The sequence below is a fragment of the Pocillopora damicornis genome, chromosome 8 (genome assembly GCF_964200805.1).
Source record: "Pocillopora damicornis chromosome 8, jaPocDami1.2, whole genome shotgun sequence".
Taxonomy (NCBI): Eukaryota; Metazoa; Cnidaria; class Anthozoa; order Scleractinia; family Pocilloporidae; genus Pocillopora; species Pocillopora damicornis.
Genome location: NC_142677.1, coordinates 4,299,898 through 4,321,053, shown reverse-complemented (window position 1 = coordinate 4,321,053; position 21,156 = coordinate 4,299,898). Strand labels below are relative to the sequence as shown.

Genomic DNA, 21,156 nt, shown 5'->3' with positions numbered 1-21,156 from the left:
CTACAGCTACTACAGCCACTACAGGTACTACATCTACTAGTACAGCTACTACAGGTACTACAGCTACCACAGGTACTACACAACTCCTGCGGGTACCATAGGTCTTACTACAGTACTAATAGTATGGGCGGTGGCCCGGGACATTTTGGGCAGTCTTACACCAAGTACTACCCGTCCCACGATAATTCGCCATTTTGAAACCGTGAGGGGCTTTGGGACGAAAATAACCACCAGCTGCTTGTACACTTCATTATACATACACCACATATTACAGAGGCCTATCATTATGGCGGAAAGAATGCGTTTTAATTTTATCACATTTTGTAAAAAGGAGCAAGTATATTTCTCGGCGCTGACATTCATTCTTCCGTAGCTCTTTGCTTTTGTTGCAACGAGCATATCAGACTTTCCCATGAATCGTGATCGTGTGGTATTTTTGTATTTAATTTTTTTAATTCACACCGATCTATTTTCGATATTCCTTATTTTTTTTAGGAAGCCCAAAGTCACGAGGAGGATCCTCCAGCTACTGCTGGTCGTGCAAGAAAAAGAGAGTCCTTTTTTTGTAAGTTTTATATTTCACGTGTGGGAGTATGATTTCATTGTTCAGGTTGCAAGCTGTTGTATATGAGATTTTCATTTTCTATTTTCTTTCAGGTGGCGTTTGAGACAGACTCAAACAAGCGTAACCAGATGGATAGACGGTACATGAAGTCTATGCAAACAAAAGTATTTCAGTGTTTCCTTTTTTAATTTTATATATATATTTTTTATATTTATTTATTTATTTATTTGAATTTCCCAATGTAATTTTAACAAGACTTTAAATAAAAACTGTTTTTTAAGCTCATGATATCGGGGTTGAAATTGTTTGTATCTACATCCCTAACAATGCAGTACCTCAGGATTTTTTTTATTCTAAGCTAGCCCTACCTTCCTTCCTTCCTTCCTTTCTGTCTGTCTGTCTGTCTGTCTGTCTGTCTGTCTGTCTGTCTCTGTCTGCTTGGCTTTCTTCCTCTATTTTTGCTTTATTTCTCTCTTTTTGCTTTTAGATGCAAGAATGGTATGCTAGGACTAAGCTGTCAGCACTCTGCTTTGCATTTTGGAAAGGCCAGTTCTGGATTGCAACAGGTTTAATGCTTTGACAGTTTAAGGCACTGATTGATGTTATTTACAGCCCACAGTATATTTTAAGGTATGGAAGATATGGAATATTTTTCTGATTTCTCATTCACTTCTCTATACAAGAAATACTTATTTTAACTAGTTTAATTCATTAAATTCTGAGTGCATTTTAACATCACTTTGTTTTGCATCTCTTATAAGTACCCACCTTTCTGCTTCCAGATTTTAATTTACAGTACAATACAGTTTGAATGTTTATTTCCTATAGTGCAACAAGTTCAAGCTCAAGAAATGGCAGCTGATGATGATATACCACCAGAAGACCCTGTGCAATTTATAGTGGTAGATCTTAGGAAAATGGTTGTTAGGGAAGTCAAAAAAGATGGTAAAGAAATTTGAAAAAGCAAACTAGACAAACGGTTCATTTTTCACAAATGTAAACAATTTTGGGGGTGATATACTTAAAAGGCTATGCAATTTGTCTATTCTAATCGTACAACCCACAAGTTTGTTTCTCTAAAGTGCTAAATTGAATAGTAACGCAGTTGTTAAATGTAAAAATTTAAGCACCCACTGTCAATTTTCCCATAAATTTGCAGAATATATATGTTTTTCATGTAGGGAGATCTGAGCCTAGATGGGGGAAAGAAGCATGCAGACCAGTTTGGTGGCCTGAAGAAGTTGAGTTCACAGATGTAAATAAAAGCAACAAGCGACCACATCTGGACGACTTAATTTCAATAATGCATTCCTACAGAAATTGGAATCAACAATAGCACTCTCAAGAGGTTGACATCACAGTAAATGGTTCTGCTCACAGTCCTGTGATTCCCATTCCTGTATCATCAACACCAGCTTCTGCATTTATTTCTGATTCTCCCTCATCTGCCCCTGATTTTTTTGCAAGCCCCATTTGCCCTCCTGCTCCTTGATCAACACCTGCTGTTGCCACTTCCATTTCCGATTGTCCCTTGGCTACTCCTGAAGATCACGTTTAACCTTCTCTTGTATTTGAGGACATTGTAAAGAAGAAATTTGGGAGTGAATCAGTTTACTGCAGTAATATGTGGCAATCTGTACTGCAAACCTGCAGTAAACTGAATCAGATCCAAAGATCAAAGATGCTGAGTATTCTAGGAAAACTGAATGAAGATGTAAGCTTCCTGTTATTAATTGAACTCCTCTTTGTTCATTACTTTTTTTGTGCATGTATGTGCAGCAAACAAATAAACAAACACATCATTTCATTTATTTATTTAACAATTTAATCTAGTCTAGGATGCAAGTATTTTGTTTTGAATTTACCATTCCTGAACATTCTCTATGTCATTTCATCAGCTGTCAGCTAAACTTTTAATACCAGTTGTTTAGCTAGAAGCTTGGGAAGGGGGCTATGTCCAAGCAGTTTGGTCCTACTAACTCCAAAAGGTGGATATTGTTTGTTTAAGGGTCCACTAATGCCAGGCCAATTCCAGTTCTTTAGTGTGATGTTCAAAAAGTTTTTTTTTCAACTTGATGATTAGGGTTGGGGCCTATAATGAGGAATCCATCACGAGGGCAAACAATCATGAGAGTTTATTAACAGCCTTTGACTATTAATATTAATGTTATTTTGTTTATCAATTTGTGATCTACCTATTAATGCAAGGTGTTTTTTCCTTTCCTAGACTGAAATCCATACAATCATAAAGCCCCAAATTGCAAGGGACATTTTAGGGTGCATGGTCAGATTGCCTTGGGAGGTGAATTTAAGTTTATCTCCTCACAGCCTGGAACATCTCCCGAAGATCTCTCTATGTCAGCTTATCAGCAGCAAGAATCAGCACAGACTTCCTGAGCAGTAAAAAGTTCAGCAAAAGTTATTAACTTGGAACGATTATCATCATCATTATTATTGTTACTATTATCATTATTTTCATTTCTAAATTTTATTGTATTGGCTGTCATTAACTTTATATTCTATTGCTTTTAGAGATTTTCCAGCTATGTTGACCAGTCCATTTGTGAGCTTGGTCTGGAGCCATTCTCCTCAAGTGGGGATGGAAACTGCTTTTATAATTCACTTTCCATACTCATGTCTGGGCATGAAAGTGACGTTTAATTTTTTAGACCAGGTGCAGCAATGTATGGTCTTGCTCACTATGACCACATTGTTGATGAAGTAAGAACAATCAGTTATTTTTTGTTATGCTTGCTAAGCTTATTAGTGTACAATTTTAACATCCTTGTTTTATGTTTTAAGTGAACTTTAACAGAGGTTTACCTCTGGATCTCCTTTTCAAAGCTGAGACTGAGGCATGTAAATCAATCTTAAATTAATTTTTTGAAAATTTATTTATTAGTTCTTTCTTTAGGTGCTTGTTTATGTGGTTCCTTGTTATACAGAAATATTTTAATCCAGCTGTTAGAGAAATTTGCTACTTTGATATTCTCAGATTACTTAGCAAGCAACATAAGGTTGTGGTTTTTTTGTTATCCTCTAAACACTAACTGCCATTCATGTTAATTCATTTCTTTTCATCAACTTCATTTGTTACATTAACTGCTTGCAAAACCCAAAATCCTTTGATCACTTTTGATAATTACAAAATGAGTTTTTGTGCACATGGTTTTCAATCATATTTGATAACTGTCCAATAAACTAATATCTGTAGTAGATGGATAGATATCTTTATTAAAAATCCCATGGCAGCCTAATAAGGCTGAATTGCATGATTATTTACAATACAATACTGGCTAAAATTGTAGGAATAGTAGTCATCTCAGTGTCATGTTAACCGTTCCTGTAGTTACTTATTACCCTCTCCTTAGAAGTAACTAAACTGTATTTTGAAAAATTATATTCCGTTCGCAATATAACTTTAAAAGGAGTTACTCTGTGCTTCTGTCATATCTCTTTTTACAGAATGCATGGAATTTTAGTGATAGAGGCGATGCTTTGTAGTGGGCAGCCAGTGTGAGCCTTTCACCAAACGAAGTTCAGGAAATTAAAGGCAAATCCATTCAGGAAATTGTCGCAAAAGTGTCCAAAGCCAAGTGTTCAATGCCTTAAAGAATTTTACTGATATTGGTAGCTAACTTGAGACTTGTTCGTTTTAAGGACTGGCTCACATTCTTTTGAATCAATTCCACATCTTTATCATCTTATTACAACCAGTTATCAGCTCGTTTCTCCAGGCAAGTTGGCATTACAATACTAACATCCGCAGTTTTTTTTAGAACTCTTGCAGGTAACCTCTGCTGCCGGCTTTTTGAACAAACCAATACAACAGCACTGCGAACTGTCTGGGGCTGTATGGTACAACACAAAACAAAGTCCTCCTTATTGCTTCCAGCCAGACCGGGAAGAGGGGCCTTTTCACATCATCTGGCTGCCACTTACAGGACAAGGAAACACCTTCAATCATATATGCCCCCTTCTGCCATAGAAGTGTGTTGCATTAGATGCTTTCTTGTGCGTGTTTTGGCGAGGATTTAACACCCAAAATTCAAGTGGCAATGAGATGGTGCAGTGCCTTACCTGCTTTGAGTGCTACCACTGCGTTTGTTTGGGCATTTCATTCGAAGAGGCCAAGGATTCCACCATAGTGGATTGTGGCTGCACGTTGCCCCACCCATATCGGAGCCACGACATGTGAGTGTATGGTGGAATCCCTATTTTTCGAACCTCCTGATAACTCGAACCCTTGAAATGCTGTTTCCCTCACCTCAGTCGAACACTGTAACTTTACCCCGATTCCTAAAGCTACCTTATTATTTGAACAAAAATATTTATCTTTAATATTGGAAAAAATCTTGATTCCACTGTACTTTCTCTGCTACTTTTTTGTTTTGGCTCGTTTATAATGTTTTTAAACGTAGCGTACTGTTCATTTTATCTATTATATTTTGTAGATCGGTGTACTCAAACAAAGGTGGCATTCTACGGTTTCTAGCGAAGGCGTATTTGAAGGTTTGTACGTTAAAGATACACTTATTATAGAGATTTTGATCAAATCTAAATTACGGGTTAAAGTTTACATTGCTTCCTTTCCTTTTCAGACATCAACAACAGAACTCCTAATAAACAAAAGTATACATTAAGGCTAGCATTGAACACCGAACATCGTCTTTTGTCGCACCGAGACTTGATGAGGTTGGTAACAACTGGACCCCTCGGAGGACACGCAGTAAATTCATTTGTAGATTTAAAAATATCTGAACAAAAAGAATTGCGATACTTAGAACCGATTGAAGGACATCGACAATTACTGATTGTGTACAGGAACAAGTTGCTTTGCGACGTAATTTCGTTTTTTCAGTGTTCTTTAAAATATGATTGTTTAAATGTCATTATTCCGCATAACGCAAAAATAATATGCTCGCACGGCCTTCGTTTAGTTTAGTTTCGCGATTTTCGGCTATCATGGTACACAACATGCAGGGTGTTTAAAACGAACAAAAAAGTAAAGCGACCTTTGCGTTTTTTATCTAGTTCCTATTAACATTATGATCCTTTCGGTTTTCAAACAAACAGGCCGAGCGCATAACAGCAGTTGCAATGCCTATCATTGCTTCACTTACGAAAGAACTTTCCCTACAGACCCGGCTCTTTATGGATGTGATGCTCCCAGAAGTATTGTATTTGAAATTGTTTCTAGTACGGCGCGGCTTATGGTTTAGTATCTGAAGACTTATCATATTTTAATCTTTCAATTATTTACCGCGACTTTTCCAGCTTAAAAAGGGGAGTTTTTGATGACAAGCCTTATCCGTGACGGTCACCTCCAAACTTGCCTAGTGTTTTACATGTAACTTTTTGGGTGGACAGGTTTCCAGTATGCTATATTTCCAGAGGGTGTACACTGCAAACCGTTTTTTATTTAGGAAGTTATTTTAAACCACAACTGTCTAAAAAGTTCATGCTTTTTCTTCTTATCTTTCAGAGCATAATCAAGTTCATCATGGAAAAAGAGGATCTCAATTATTTTAGAGCTTCAATTTTCTTTCAAAATAGTCTTGTTTCGGCAGCAACTTCATAGATAGTTTTAGGCTCACTTTGCCAAACATAATTGTGGGTTTTATTACATAATCATGACAAACCACATATCAAATTGTGGTCAGCAATACATTGGCGAAAGTTTTGATTCAGGTGCTTCAGGAAATTGAATCCAGTCCGCTCTTAACTTCGCGTATTTTATCGTGTACTTTCTTATGTTTGATACAAATAGTGCGGTGGTTTAGTTATATATTGAAAACCCTTAATAACAGGAATAAATTTCAAGAAAATAATACAGTTGTTGGTGGTTATACGTCTTAAGTTATTTAAAATGAAATAATTATTAGGTGCTACACCAGGTCACTTCTTTAAACCAACGAGAAAAATCCCTCATCTTCACACTTCCGATACGATGTACCTTTTCTATGCAGCCTTGTTTCCTTAATGCGGTAAATCTATCCATCATAAGCATTTGTACCAAAACAGGAAGGGTATTTAAACGAAACCGCAACACAAAAAAGGCCCAACTCATTTGATAAGTATGTTTAAATTACTCTGAATAAACCGGAATAATGACGTTACGCGGACAAAACAATCGAAACTTTGTCCGACTTAAGAAAATCATTTACATTGCAATGAACAGCCTTGTAGTCAGTCAAGTGTTACTAATCATGATCAAGATAAGAAAGGGAAACAAAAGGCAAGAAACTATTTTCTATCATTTAGTCTTGTTAATATATATATTTAGGCAAGCCTAAAAGCGGAGCTCCACGGTTATGTGTTGTTTACTGCACTTAAGAATATATTTTTTTCCATTCTGGTAAATAAGCGGCTGAAATATTAAAAGTACAGTTTATAGTGGATCATCGGTGTTGAATTAAAGTCGCCTACGGTTAAACTAAATACTTTCATGACAAAGCAAAATCTGCCCATGGCACCTCAAATGATCTTGAGACGCAATCAGTTAAATGAACTCAAGATGTTCAAAATTAGCTCACAGCAACAACAAAAGACAAAACACGTAAAAATCAAAACAAAACAGAGAGTTGAAACCAGTTTTGAAACTGTACGAAATCAAATCATTTCTTCGCAGCGGGAGAAAATGCCGAAATGTGGAAATAAACAGAAACAAGAGATCAATTACTTTATGAGATGAAGCCTCAAATTCCCAACAAACAGTCGCCGAATGAAACAAACTTGAAAGAAACTTCAAAACGATTAATTTTCATTCAAGATGCAGACAAGAAAGAAATTGAAAAGGGCGGGAATGCTCGAAATAAAATAAGACAGGCCGTTTTGCATTGGACAGCCTGTTCAAATTAATTTAAATCCACACTGTATTACCACGCTAAAATAAATTACGGTCAATTTTCATTCAAGATAAAGCTTGAAATGTATCGACAAACTAGAGACAATTCGTTACACAGCGGCCGCCGATCTATTCAAATTAGTCGAATTAATTAAGGCGAAAGATCTGATTCTCAACCGACGGCTTCAGCAGGCACTTGACGCTAAAACTAGCTAAAACTGTAAAACCACTAAAAACTGTTTTACTTTAACCACCGCGTTCTTTTCTACCATTTATTCCGGTTTCTAAAACTGTATAACCACTGAAAACTGTTACATTGCTACACCTTGGGACTCGAGCTGCTTACGCCGTAGCGAATTTCGATACCAAATGAATATTTTACAATAAGTCATGAAGTTCTTTTCGTTCATGTATGACAAGGATCCTTTAAGAGACTTCAAGCATGAATTGGCTTGTTCTGCTGCCTGACTGTTTAAGGTGTCCCACTGAGGATAACGGGAGAGGTTGTAAGCATCAGAGCAACCTGAAAAAGGAAAAAAAAACAGGTTCGATTGCTTTGCATTGGTACTGACAAAGTTAAGATTAAAACATTACTTCGAATGTGCTTCAATAAATGTGCGTAATGTGCCATTAGATTAGTAGGAGGGGATAGACCCGAGAGCATAGTTAAATGAACACCGAAGATGAAAGACGGCCAAACCAAAAAAGCCAGTTTTGGGGTGATTTACGTACCTGTATGATTCCGCCAACGCAATCGATCCACAAGGAACTGAGAGTTCTTGAAAAAGACAGGATCCCGATTTAACAACACGAACGCAAATTGTAAGCGTTGTTGTAGACAATCTGGCAGGGATCTGTCGAAAAAAAGGCAGAAAAATTGTAATGAAGCTACATTTATTATGACTCGTTTAATATAAAATCACTCTGATAGAGGAAATCAAGAGAAGATAAACTCCCAAAAAACCAGGCCCCGGTTGTCCAACGGGTGGATAACGCTATCCACAGAATTAATCAGTACTCACCTTTAAGTGTTGTGATAACATACAACGCTATCCACTAGATAGTGATTTTTCCGGTGAATAGCGTTATGCATCCTTCAAACCGGGCCCAGGTACTAAAAAGAAATTTTCTTCACACACAACGGCATCCAATCAAAGGCCACAACATACACATGCACATTAAATCGAGCTTACCTCCTGAGAAACGCATTCAAAACACTGTAAATGGGATGTTGGGAGATTCATTGCAAAGCATTACACTAAATCCATAAGTTGTACCTAAAATGGAAATCAGAAGAGAAGATATAAAACCGTTTTAAACATAATCACAGCAACATGAGTGCATGAAAGCATGTTGTGTAAGAACATGTAATGAAGACTGAAGAGAGGGTGTAACTGGGGTACATCACTAGACAATAGAAATCAACAACCTTTATTTATACAGGTCGTTATGCCATTTAGCCAATAAATTGTAAGAAAAACTTCGATTTAGTCAGTAAACAGCAAAAAACAAAACAAAACAAAACAGTTAAGTTAGTTAATTTGCGCGATTCTTTGACTTGACAGCTGCAGATGTTATGCTTCTGAAAACTAAGCGTTACAAACAGTTTCGGTCTTTCAAGAAAATGACGTTTGTTGAAAAAAACCTAAGCCTGATAACTAAAACCACAGGCAGAGCGTAAACCCGGAGCTTGTCAGGATAATCTGGAATAAACAAAGGGTAACAATAGCTAGTTGGGGGTCAGAGTGAACTGAAATTTACATTCTTTAAAATCAGAAGTAATGTTGTTCGTCGTAGAAATTAATACAAATATTAATACAAACCCATAACATTATTGTACCGTGTTTACAGTGCACTAAGAAAACTCCAGGAAGTAAGGATGGGTGTCGAGTACTCCTCTTTGCGCAGATGTTTGGAGTTGTGTCATCCAGGCAATAGTCACCATGATTTCTTACCACAGGCAGGCAAGGATAGTATTCTACATCATTTGTGCGGTGTACATCCAATTGCACAGCATCTGGTATTGATCCATTTCTGCTGAACGGAGACTTTGCTTTTTCCAACAGGTCAGTAATAAATGCAGTCAAGGTCTCAAGAAGCTGATCTCCTTCCACAATGTCAAACAGGAGGGGAAAAGTTTGCAGGAGTAGAAGCATGTCTTCAGGACAGTGCTCGACAGGTCCGTTGCCAATGAGTCTGCGGTAAAATGTTTCCAAGGAGTCCAATTGGGGGAGAAGTGGGGAAGCTTCCCCTAATGGATTGAAAAGTCCAGTAATAGGTGTTGGAAAAGAGACATCAGATCCACAGAACAAAATGCACCAGGAAAGAAATCTACCTTAGGCAGGTGCACAATGCTGCAACTCCAGGTGTAAAGAGGTCATTACTGTGTAATGTAACCTTGCTAACATCACGGCCTACTTGATCTACCATCTGCCTGACATGTTTTTCAGCAAGGTAAACCCTGTCACGATGCCTAGTGATGTCATAAAATATTAAATAATTAGCCTAAATGCAGATCTCTTCAAACAAAGCAAATAAAAACAGGTGATATTTAGACACATTAAAAGTCCATCTCACTGAATGTAGGAGGAACTGGAGCTGGTCTTAGTCTGGTCTCAACCCCTCAACTGATCCAGAAAAAGAAGACCTCATTCCAAGGTCTTTGCAGGGTCAATGAGACACACAAGCTTCACCACCACGACAAGGTGCCAGCCCAAGGTGAAGGATTAAAAATATTTAAAATTATTATATTAATCAGTAATCAAACTGAATCAAGTCATAGTCTTTACATCAACAGATTAATATATTATATCATGCTCACATTCTAAAATAGAACTCCTTGAATCATACTGGGAACCAAAATAATAGAATAAATAATGCATAGTATATTTTTTAAAAAAATCATAAGCATAAATAGCAACTTATCTTCCTGTTCTCATGGTACAGTCGATGGACTTAGTGATGAATAAGTAGACTTCAGAGAAGTACAAAGCTCTTGTCTGAAGGATAGTGCTTTAGCATCACAAATGACAAAGTGCAGACTGTTATCTTTGCCAGAGATGGCACAACAAAAACCTTCTTCATAGTTTATGTCAAGAAGGTTCACGAAACTGCAGCAAGCAAAACGCCAGTGGTAGTACAATAACATCCTCTTGAAGTCCAATACATGTGCATCAGCCATGATCTCTTGCCAGACACCGTGGTATGTAAATAGAGTGCACCTAAAAAAAGAGAACATAATTTAAATATAGCTTTTTGAAAGACAATTGAATGACATACATGTACAATTTTATATCATTCTTAACCCTTTCACTCCTATAAGTGACCAAGACAGAATTTCTCCTTACAATATCAATATAATATCAAGCAGACAAGTGATGAGAATAAAGAAAAATATCAATTTGAGGATTATAAGTTGATCCAATACCAAATTCTCCGAACTAACATCACAAGAACTGTATGGCAGACAGTAAGGAGAATTACTGATGAGATCTTGGGAGTTAAAGGGTTAAGACAATGCTTTTCAGTCAATGTCACAGGCAAAACTTCAGAGATACAATAAATCAGAACCCTCAGCTCTTAATTTATTGATTATTTGTTTTTTTTCTGGTACCTGATTCTCATTGTAAACCATCATGTGCAGACAAATGAGTCTTTGATTGTTTAGTATAATTGTTGTAAATTATAATTGTTGTTATAAGTGTCTGCTGCATGTGTTCCAGAAACATTTAAATTTATCGAACAAAGTACATTATTTGGTATTCAAATGTCACAATAATGTTATTTTCAAATTCACTGTTAACTATTGGGTGGTATGTGATTACTTGAAAAAATTTCAACATTATGTAATTTTCATTAGGCCATTCTCAACACAACATCAAAGTAACATGTAATAAGTGTGTAGGCCTGTAAGACTTCAACTTTTAAACTGCAACAGAGAATTAACTTATGATACAGAATAAGATACTAAAATTACTCATAAGTGACGTGTTAGTAGCCACAGGCATGAACCATTTCATATTGTATTCAGAACATTTATGCTTTGAGAATATATAAATTTAAGTTATATTATGATTGTAAATAGGGAGCTTAAGCACAGACAAATAGTTTGATCCATGGACAACAACTGGAAGGTGAATGTTGTTATTTTTGATGCACTGATAACTTCACCCCAAATTTAAAAACTCCAGTTTTAGAATTTGAAACAAAAGATTACGAATGAAAATTTGGTAATAATTATATAACAAAGAGGAGAACATTTCTGATTTCTGGTTGCCATCCATGGCTGAGAAATATCTGTGCTAGAGCTATACAAAAACCTTGTGTTGGTTTTTAGCAGTACACCTGTATTCACCTTGAGCTGAGGCAAAATAATAACATAATTTATTTGGCTTGCTGTCAGCTCCCAATGGATGCCTCATGCCAGGCTGTTGACAGCTATCATCCAATCAACTGGTTTAAAATCTGAATGAAATTTCCACATTACCTGGACAACCTGTATGGTTTTCATTTTTCAGCCATTCTATCCCATTCATGACAGTGAACACAACTTGAACACTTTAAGAGATCAGATAATTAACACAGGGAATTTCTTACCTTCACATTGCCATGTCTGCTTTTTCAAAAAGCACAAAGCTTGTGATAGTCTGACTTATGCACTGCCATGAACACTTTGGGCAGGAGGGAGACAAGTTGGGAGTAGGCAGCACCAAATCAGTGGTTGAAATTTGGCCACAAAGAACATCTTCCAGAGAGGAGAATACTTTTTTTGTGTTGTTGATAGATGGAATGGTATTTCTGTTACAAGATACTGATCTTATTTTCCACTCTTTTCAGCAGCCACCACTTTTCCAAGTGATGGCTGCTGCAACTGATTCAGTAGACTCTCGAAAATATTTCTCGGTAAAAAAATCAATCAGAAAATCAGGCATTTCGTGTTCTGTTGTTTGCTCAGATTCTGCTACTTTTGTTACATGCTCACAAATGTGACACTGGTGATCACAGAAAAAGCAAGTGATAAGTACACCATGGAGGCCAACTATTCCATGCTGTTTATTTCCATGTACAAAAATGGTTAAATTATTCCCATTCAAAGGCAATAAGTCATGATGTTCCTCCTGAGATAGAAAAACAGCAAGAACAACAAGTAAGTAGACTGTGGAAATGCTACAATCATTTCAGATAGTCTTTACTTAAATAACAGATACAAATGGAAAAATATGATGTTTACAACTACTTACAGCAAATAATGCACTTGTCATTTCTCCAAGAATATGATAAACTAAGATTCATAAATAGCTGTACTCTGAAGGGGGCCTAGCTGTTTAAATACATAAATTATGCTCTAACATTATTTAACTTAAACCAAAATAATTAGGATGAGTTAAAAATAACCAGAAAGTGTTGACAAAAGCAAGATTAATGTTAGTAATAATTCCAAAATTTTAACGTTCTAAAGCAAAAAATGCATTCATCTTACTTGGTAAGTGTGATCATGAGAATATGTGTCTCTGGCAAGTGAAGGGGTGACGTTGTTTTCCCTTTCAAAGCTTTCCATCAACTTTTCAGTGGCTTCAAAATGGATACAATTCCCATAAACAGAACTAGCTGAAATTAAACCTGTGAGAAACATTTAATAAACAATACTTATTATTACATATAATTTATTACTCAATTTAATCCTGAAATGCAAAATAGAAAATTATGGCACAGGGGCCTGGGACACAGTCAAAGACACAGGGGTCAGATTCAAAACAAAATAGCTAAATGAAGACAGCTTATAATCCTGTTAATAGTAATTGGGGCCTTTCATTTCACAACTCAGGTTGGTAGAATTCAATAGAAAAAACATTTGACTAGCACATGAGGGTGCTTAAAGGAGGCTGGAGAAATAATTGGTAACAATAAAAAGAGAAGCTTTAAGAAAGAGGATGGGAACTGCAGTTGCCTCTTAATGTATAAGCAGAAATAAATGGCACTTAATGAATGTGCACATGAGATACAGTTATACAATTTATTGGAACATTTTTATAAATTATTTATCTCAGTTTATATGCTTGTACTAACTAAATCCTCGTTGGAAAAGAGGAGGTATTAATTATATAAGCTTCAGCCCAATATAAAGGAAAATAACGAGGAATAAAAAAATTAATACTGTCATTGTGTGTGATTCATCACATCTCATGAACAAAACAGTTTCCCATATATATGTGGAAAAAAAAAACAGTCTGTCGAATAAAAAATATCTTGGTTACTACAGACATCAGTTTTCCTTGACTTTTTTGAAACATGCCAACTACCCATGACTCAAAATAAAATTCCATGACTTCTTTCCTGATCTTTCCCTGACAATTTGTGGCACATCCGAATATAATTTATAGAGCACATGCTAGAAGAACTTAAGCTTAAAATGACTGTAAAAAACAGAATCGAAAATATTTTTAATAGATGCAAAATTAAGACTTACCAGCAAGGCATGTAAAATTGGTCTAGGTTGCAACGCCTGATGAGAAGGATTTTCGAAATCACCTTGACCAGTCGAGGTGGTGAACGTAGTACTCAAATCAGATGTCTTCTTCGATCCCCTACGTCTAATCTTCTTTGGCAAAAACTGCGAAAAATTGCACCGGCCTCTTCTTTTATTCCTCTCGCTTAATTTATTTTCGTGAACGGCGGGAAATATTCGAAAAGGTGGTGTGCTGTTATTCATCCGCCATTTTGTGCAATGCGGCTACCTGTATGTGTATGTATCACGAAGTGTACCAACAACTGCCGGATATTTTCGTGGTCACGAGAAGGATTTACAAGAGCAGAACCTGTGTTAAGTACACTCGACACCATAACGTAGCGCACGTGCGTACGGCCTTCTTAGCTATTAGGCACAGGCAGGAGCCCTGACACAGGCTAATAGGCACCAAAACATACAGATCTTAGTTGCAAAATCGCTGTTGAATCGTACACGATAAAAAAATGCCTTTCCTTAAGGCAAAAAAAAGGCTGTACATGCATGTATTATATATTTGTATATTTCTTTATAAGCGTGACGCTTATAAATAAAGCTCTGAAAATTGCATACTTAAATTACCTTTCGGTCTAACTATCTCAATTAAATTATATTATATATATTTGTGTTATTTTTTTTTTAGCCTTCATGGACCGTTTGAAGCGTCTTGTTACAAATTTACTCTTGCCCGGAGACGGTTTATGTTTGATATTACATGACCATGAATACGATGGTCACGTAGTCAAAGCTGCGGATAAAAACTTTTTACACCCAAACATTACTATGTATATTCTCCCAACTGTTCTCCATACATGTCCTAAGGTGCTGACAAGGAGAATTTTGTTCATCAATCAAGAGCTGCATGAGTTGGTGATCATTTCCTTTATTCTTGAGACCTAAATGTGTGATTAACGAGTGATATTGTAAGGAGAAATTAGATGCTGGTCACTCTTAGGGGTCAAAGAGTTAAGGGAATCTTAGTGTCCATGAGTTTGGGGATTCCCCTCATCTCTTTTGGAAACATGCCTTACAAACATTTATTTCCATCCATTGTCATTTTGTTGTCTGCCAGTCTGACTTGCTAGGCAAAGAGCTTGGCTCAGGTTTTTTTCTGCATCATTTTCTTCTCTTTTTGTGAAGAAGCCAATTCGATCCCACAGAAACCAAAAATAAAAATGTGCGAGGATGAAGTTGACATAAAATAGATAAGGAGGAAAGAAGATGGCAAGTAGAACGAAACACCAAAACTCTTTGTTCCTTTTAACTTTCACTTGATTTCTCCCCCTGCTTCAGTTCCTGCCTTGCAGTTGTGTTCTCAGGAGTTGTGTCATTAGCTCTTGCAGGCTGCCAATATGGACAGAAAAATAGAAGTCAAATGAACCTTCATTGCCCTGTAACTGCCTGCATTACCACCAATAGGCCACGAGAATATGATCACGATAACAGGGTGCTTGTATTAATGAATAGAGTCAACTACGGCTGTGGTATGTATGCTGATTGTAAGTTTTACTCTGTTAATTGACACCATGAAAAGTTCAGTATAACTAAAACTTGTCTTGCATATGTAGCCACAGTCAAATGGGCAGAATTCAGGTAATTCCTTTTGACTGAAAGACGTCACAAGACAGAGATATGCTAAGGGAATTTCATATTGTATCCATTCCACTGGTCACGTGGGTTAAAATTAGAATCTATAGAAAACAACTCCTATGGAATCTAACAACTTGCTATTGGTTCTAATAAAAAGGTAGGCTAATCAACATTGGTTTCAAAATTAACAAAAAGACCAGGTCAACCCCTTAAGTCCCACTAGTGATCAAGACAGAATTTCTCCTTACACTATCAGTACAATATCAAGCAGACGAGTAAAGAGAATAAAGAAAATATCAATAAGGGGATTATCAGTTGATCCAATTCCAAATTCTCCAAACTAACATCATATGAATTGTATGGCAGACAGTAAGGAGAATTACTAATGAGACCTTGGGAGTTAAAGGGTTAAATAAAACTGACTGTGACATTTATTGGGTGGTGTGACATGGTTTTACTCAATCATGACATTATCTTGATTGGCCAGGACTTCCCACTGTTTCTAAGTAACCAGAATAAAGAGAAAAGTGCTTTGTCCTGATGGTAAAGCACCTTGCCCTGGTTGTTGAAAGGCTGAATGGTGCTATCCACTGAATAAATCTCTATCTGATGGATAACGCTATATGCTTTGTAACACCTATCCACTGGATAGGGATTTTTACTTTTTTCTTAGAGGTCACTGAAACGAATCCTGCAATCTGATTGGTTCTTAGTACAGTCCATATTTTCCTATCTCTGCCCACGGGCAACGGTAATGCTTTCATAAGTCACCGAGTACATCCCCACACCAGTGACTAAATATAGGAATGGCTCCAACCTGTAATTGGATGATAAAAATAGTAAAAGTTAATAAGTTATATCTTAACTCCATGCTCGTGAGTATTGTTTACCCGCGTGTCTTGAAGCAGAACAATGAAATATCAATGCAAGTGAAAACACCGATGTATCAAACAAGAAATGGTTACTAACATAACGAAGGGATTGCAGAGCCTTTCTTGTCCGGTGAGGTAGTTCAGCATTACTCTGCCGAAGACAAAGTTATCCACTGACCAGCTCCACTGACTAAGCTCATTTAGCCACTTCAGGCGGACGATCAGAGACTGGAGCCATTCCTATATTTCACCGCTGATAGGAATAGCTCCTACTCATGCGTCCATTATTTTATTTATTTTATTTTTTTATTGTTTTTTGCCATTCGTTTTGGCTAAATAATTAAAAGATAAAAACTGAAAGAGCGTTTTACTACGTTCTTCCTATATTGAACTCTACAATGCTTTTAAATAAAGCCCTCTTTTATTCATGCAGGGCCATGTACTTCTTCAGTAATATTTATTATATCATCAGTACGACCCCCCCTCCCCCCGGCGCTTTTATCGAAACAATTATAAGAAAATCCCCGTGCAAGGGTCTGTGAGATGCGAAAGTGGAGAGAAAAAGACAGTGTGACAATCATATAATAAAATTCTTAATGATTGAGTAAGGTCGTGAACAGATGTTTGAATGTGGGTAGCTTCTTGAAGACAACCTTAGTCAGTTCCCACGCCCAGAAAATAGCTCCATGGATCCTGACTACCAGGAAGCATCCAGTGATACTGCATACCACAACAGTACCAACGAGATAAACCTCTACGAGACTGTCTTAATAAAGGAATTCTGGGCGAGAATGGGGAAAGTACCATAGAGAGGACAAAAAATCCCTCAGGGCGAAATTGTTCAGAATGATCTATGATGTTGAAGTCTGTGAAGATGAAGATGTGCTGCAACAGTTAGAGAAAAGTGTCAATTCCTCTTAAAGTTTGTTCACTTCGATGGTGCTGCACAAGCATACGACAAGTACACTGTCGGCTGCTATACCTAAAGGGAGTGCACCTGAAACAAAAAATTGAGGTCCAGAAACATTTCTTTTCCACCAAACGAAAGGCACAGAAGAGAAATATCAGGTTGGAAAAACCAACCAAGGAACAGAAGATGGAGATGATTGAGAATTGGAAGAATAATGAGCAATCAGAGCAGAAAAACAGCAAAGTACCTGTAGACTTCACATCCGGCAAAACGATGGCGCACAAGGTATGTTGTGCTTCATTGTTTGCAATTTTTTCTTCCTTGCCTATCACACCTGTCTCACCTCACCATCTGTTTATTTCTGTTGTAGGATTGCAAGAAATGCTTCACTGGTTTACAAAGGAAAAACATCACTCCATTGAAGATCTGGTTAAATCTGCCATTAAACAGTCTGTTTCTGACGTGTTGGATACAGACAAAGCATCTTTGATACCCGGAGAGGCAGTAGACGCTAACTTAGCGATTTGAAGAGGTTTATTACAGATGGTAAGTAACCATTTCTTGTTTAACACATCGGTGTTTTCACTCGCATTGTTATTTCGAATTGTTCCGCTTCGAGACACACGGTTAAACAATATTCACGAGCAAGGACTTAAGATATAACTTATTAACTTTTACTATTTTTATCATCCAGTTACGTGTCGGAGCCATTCCTGTATTTAGTCGCTAGTCATCCCTACCTTCGCCGCCATTTTTCATAAAAATATCTTGTTTTTCCGGCTGGGCAGTATTATTAAGCAAAGACGTTGGTCACTACCTCAAGCCGATAAATAAGTTATTCAGTAATCCTCTCTCTCTCTTTAGATCTATAAGTAGATATTTGCTACTTTTTTTCTACTCACGATTTTAATTCCTTTAATTAAATAAGGAAGCGATTTAAAAGGTATTGTCTTAAACAATAATACTTTATTCTTCGACTGTTGTAGACAGAAACTAAATTTTAAGGAATATAACATTTCTATAACCTTTTTTATATCACCTACGTAGCAACTACCTACTCTGCGGTACGCGGACCTAAATTTTAAAATAAAATCCGGCTTTTGGCCAAATCCGAAGGTCATTTAGGTAAGGATAAATGCCTTCAAACCCCCCATCAATCTGAAATATTCTTTGGTTCTTTGCCAAGCTTAGTTTGAATAATATCCTGTTGTTAGCTAACAGTTAAACTCGACCTTGATCTGAACAGGATTTTTTGAAAGTGGCCACACCTTTTTTGCCTTTTAAAACCCCTCGATTAGTTTCTTGCGACGCTTTTTTTGCATAGAAGGTCAGCGCTTTGTATAAACGATTGCCTTCACCTTGTTTGACTTCAAATTTATACATTAAAACAAATTTATTCCAAAAAAATGTAATTTCGTTACAAATACGCATTTTTGTAGCAAATACCCACTTTCGTGTTTCGCTGAAGAAATATCTTGTTATATTTTAAATACGAAAAAACGGACAAGAAATCTAACTTTGGAATATGAGAAGCGCAATTCACGTCTTTCCAAATCGGGCATCGTGGTCTATTTTAAATTAAACAAGCAATTTATTTTTCTGTTTATGTGTGTTTTGAACGGTTTTTCTCGAAAAAATCCATTGTTTTTTAATCTCTCAGGATTCTGTGCTAGGATACATTGCCTCGGGAAATTTGCAAAAGATTCAATTGCCCTGGCATGCTATTGCACATTCTGGACTTTCTTAATTCAAAGAAATAAGTCCGGAGGGAGCAAATACTCACTTACGTCTAAGGCTGATCGTCGAAGTTAAGACTTGTTATAACAAATAAGAACATGCATTAGCATAAGCATGACGGAAGCGAGGGCGCCCTGAACACAAGCATAAACTCATAGACATAGGCAGATTTGATAATTACCCTTTTTTGGTTCCATACCTTCTCGATACAGTAAAACAAGATGGCGGACTTTCGCTCATGCTAATGCCCGTGCTTACAGCAGCAAATTCTCATTTGACATAAGCATAAGCGCAAGCACAAGAAGCACAAAAACATTCGTTCTGCTTGTGCTTACGCTTTTGCTTGTGTTGTGCGCGTCTTCACTGCCACGTACTCATGCTAATACTTGTGCTGTAGACACCCCTATTACCGTTTTGCTTATGCTTGCACTTATGTCTTAGTGAAAAATGGCTTTGACGCCCACAGGTTTGTTCCAAACCTAGACGTTTTCAGTTGGTCGAAGAAAATAAGAGGGAAAGTTGATCGTAGTAATTTGATCAGAACAAACAATTCATAATCACAGTATTGAGTCAAATAACTCTGCATTAGGGGAATGAGGACAGTGACGCTTTTTTTTTCGTAAGGGGTCAAGGTGAATCTAAGCCAAAGAGAAGTCACCGAACAAAAGATTTAAGTGAGCAGTCAGTTTTGCTTGCACTTAAGATATACAAACAACGTGAAATAAAAATTCTAAGCGCTATTTTACAGAGTAGCTTTAAAGGTTTTGAATTCTCCGAGCATATCCAAACACAACAAAAGGCAAAGACCAAACCTCAACACTGTGAACTCTGTGTCCTATATGCTATGATATGGGTGCTTGCGAGTGTGTACTAAATTGAGGGTAGTTCACTGATTCGCCTGCTTAAAAAAACAGTCAAAAGCTCAACAAGCCCTTGATTCTGTTTGAAAGTAAGCGCTGTTACAGCTGCGTTTCAACTACTGTAAAGGTTTCTGCATCCACTGTTGTCCATTTTAAACAGTGACGCTTAAACGAGTGAATACTTCTATATCGAGCGCTTTTTAACTAAGATCGATGAACGATTTTCTGTCTTAGAACTCAAGAGTGGGCGTCAGTGAACTCTTTCTCTAAATGATTAAGTTGATGAAAAATCAACTAACGCTTGAAGCATGGATTATCAGCTCAGTGATCAGTACAAAAAAATACTACAGCAACAAAAAATAAGAACGATAACAATACTTTTATTGAGAAGCTCTCGTCATATAGACAATCATTTTAACTTAAACTGATCAAGTACCTCTTTCATGGATGTGAAAATAAGAACTAAGATACTATCTGAATCTCATTAAACCCTTTCCACCATACATTAATTCAACGATTAAACCATCCAATGATTAACGTCAATCAAATTAAAACTGCCGATAGAAAATCCATCTACTTCTGTTAATCAATTATACAGTCCTTAGTGCTCCTTAAGGTGATCATGATTCCTCAGAAATAGAAGATCCCGAAAGATGTTTTTAAAACGCAATAAAAAGGATAGGTCACAATTCTCTCAAAAAGAGATACGATGAACCAAACTCGCCTGCGTCATTCCCTCGGTTCGAGTTACATTTTGCGTTAGCTGGAAGTAATAATTTTTAAGGAAATACTTCCGCAACAGTGTAATATATAGTTTACGGGGAAAAAAATACACCATTTTCAACTACCTCGACTGAAAACGTACGTACCAGGAGTCGTTGTCTCGAAGTCATAATTTCCATCCTCGAGTGAAGGTTCTGTGCACGCTTTTAGCTTTATCCTTTTTTTTTTTTCCTTCTGAAGAATTATTTGTTTATATTCTTCAACTTAAAGAGAATCATTTTGTGCAGTTAACCTAGCAATGAAAAATATAGGTCACCATGCTCTTTTAAGAGAGAACGAGCATTTAGGTGCACGCGCTCATTTGCGCGGGCGAACCTAACATTCGAACGGAACGCTATAATTGAAGTATACTCTATATTATATTAATTAACTTATCAAGAACTCAACAATGAAAGGCGAACACTTTCATATGTTCCCTAATTTCCACATACATGGCTGGTCTTAAGCATAATATATTTAACGTTATCTGTTAAAGTAGTGCCTTAATGTC

The 21,156-nt window shown here is 36.8% G+C and overlaps 1 long non-coding RNA gene and 2 pseudogenes across 3 annotated transcripts; 1 reads left to right on the top strand and 2 right to left on the bottom strand.

Annotated features, from left to right (window-relative positions):
- The first annotated feature begins 267 nt into the window (after window positions 1-267).
- Window positions 268-6,396, top strand: LOC149041039 (uncharacterized; annotated as a pseudogene). Its single transcript, XR_016189056.1, has 11 exons — window positions 268-565; window positions 658-729; window positions 1,053-1,131; window positions 1,394-1,510; window positions 1,747-2,279; window positions 2,793-3,286; window positions 4,031-4,195; window positions 4,345-4,759; window positions 5,020-5,077; window positions 5,167-5,260; window positions 6,051-6,396. The product of XR_016189056.1 is annotated as an uncharacterized LOC149041039 (transcript).
- A 1,255-nt stretch (window positions 6,397-7,651) lies between these two features.
- Window positions 7,652-9,700, bottom strand: LOC149041038 (uncharacterized; annotated as a pseudogene). Its single transcript, XR_016189195.1, has 4 exons — window positions 9,253-9,700; window positions 8,606-8,689; window positions 8,145-8,266; window positions 7,652-7,935 (listed from the first exon to the last, which is right to left on the bottom strand). The product of XR_016189195.1 is annotated as an uncharacterized LOC149041038 (transcript).
- Window positions 9,701-10,337: 637 nt separating this feature from the next.
- On the bottom strand, window positions 10,338-13,093 carry LOC113671964 (uncharacterized). Its single transcript, XR_016189097.1, has 3 exons — window positions 12,892-13,093; window positions 12,009-12,529; window positions 10,338-10,633 (listed from the first exon to the last, which is right to left on the bottom strand). It is a non-coding gene; the product is annotated as an uncharacterized LOC113671964 (long non-coding RNA).
- Between the last annotated feature and the right edge of the window lie 8,063 nt (window positions 13,094-21,156).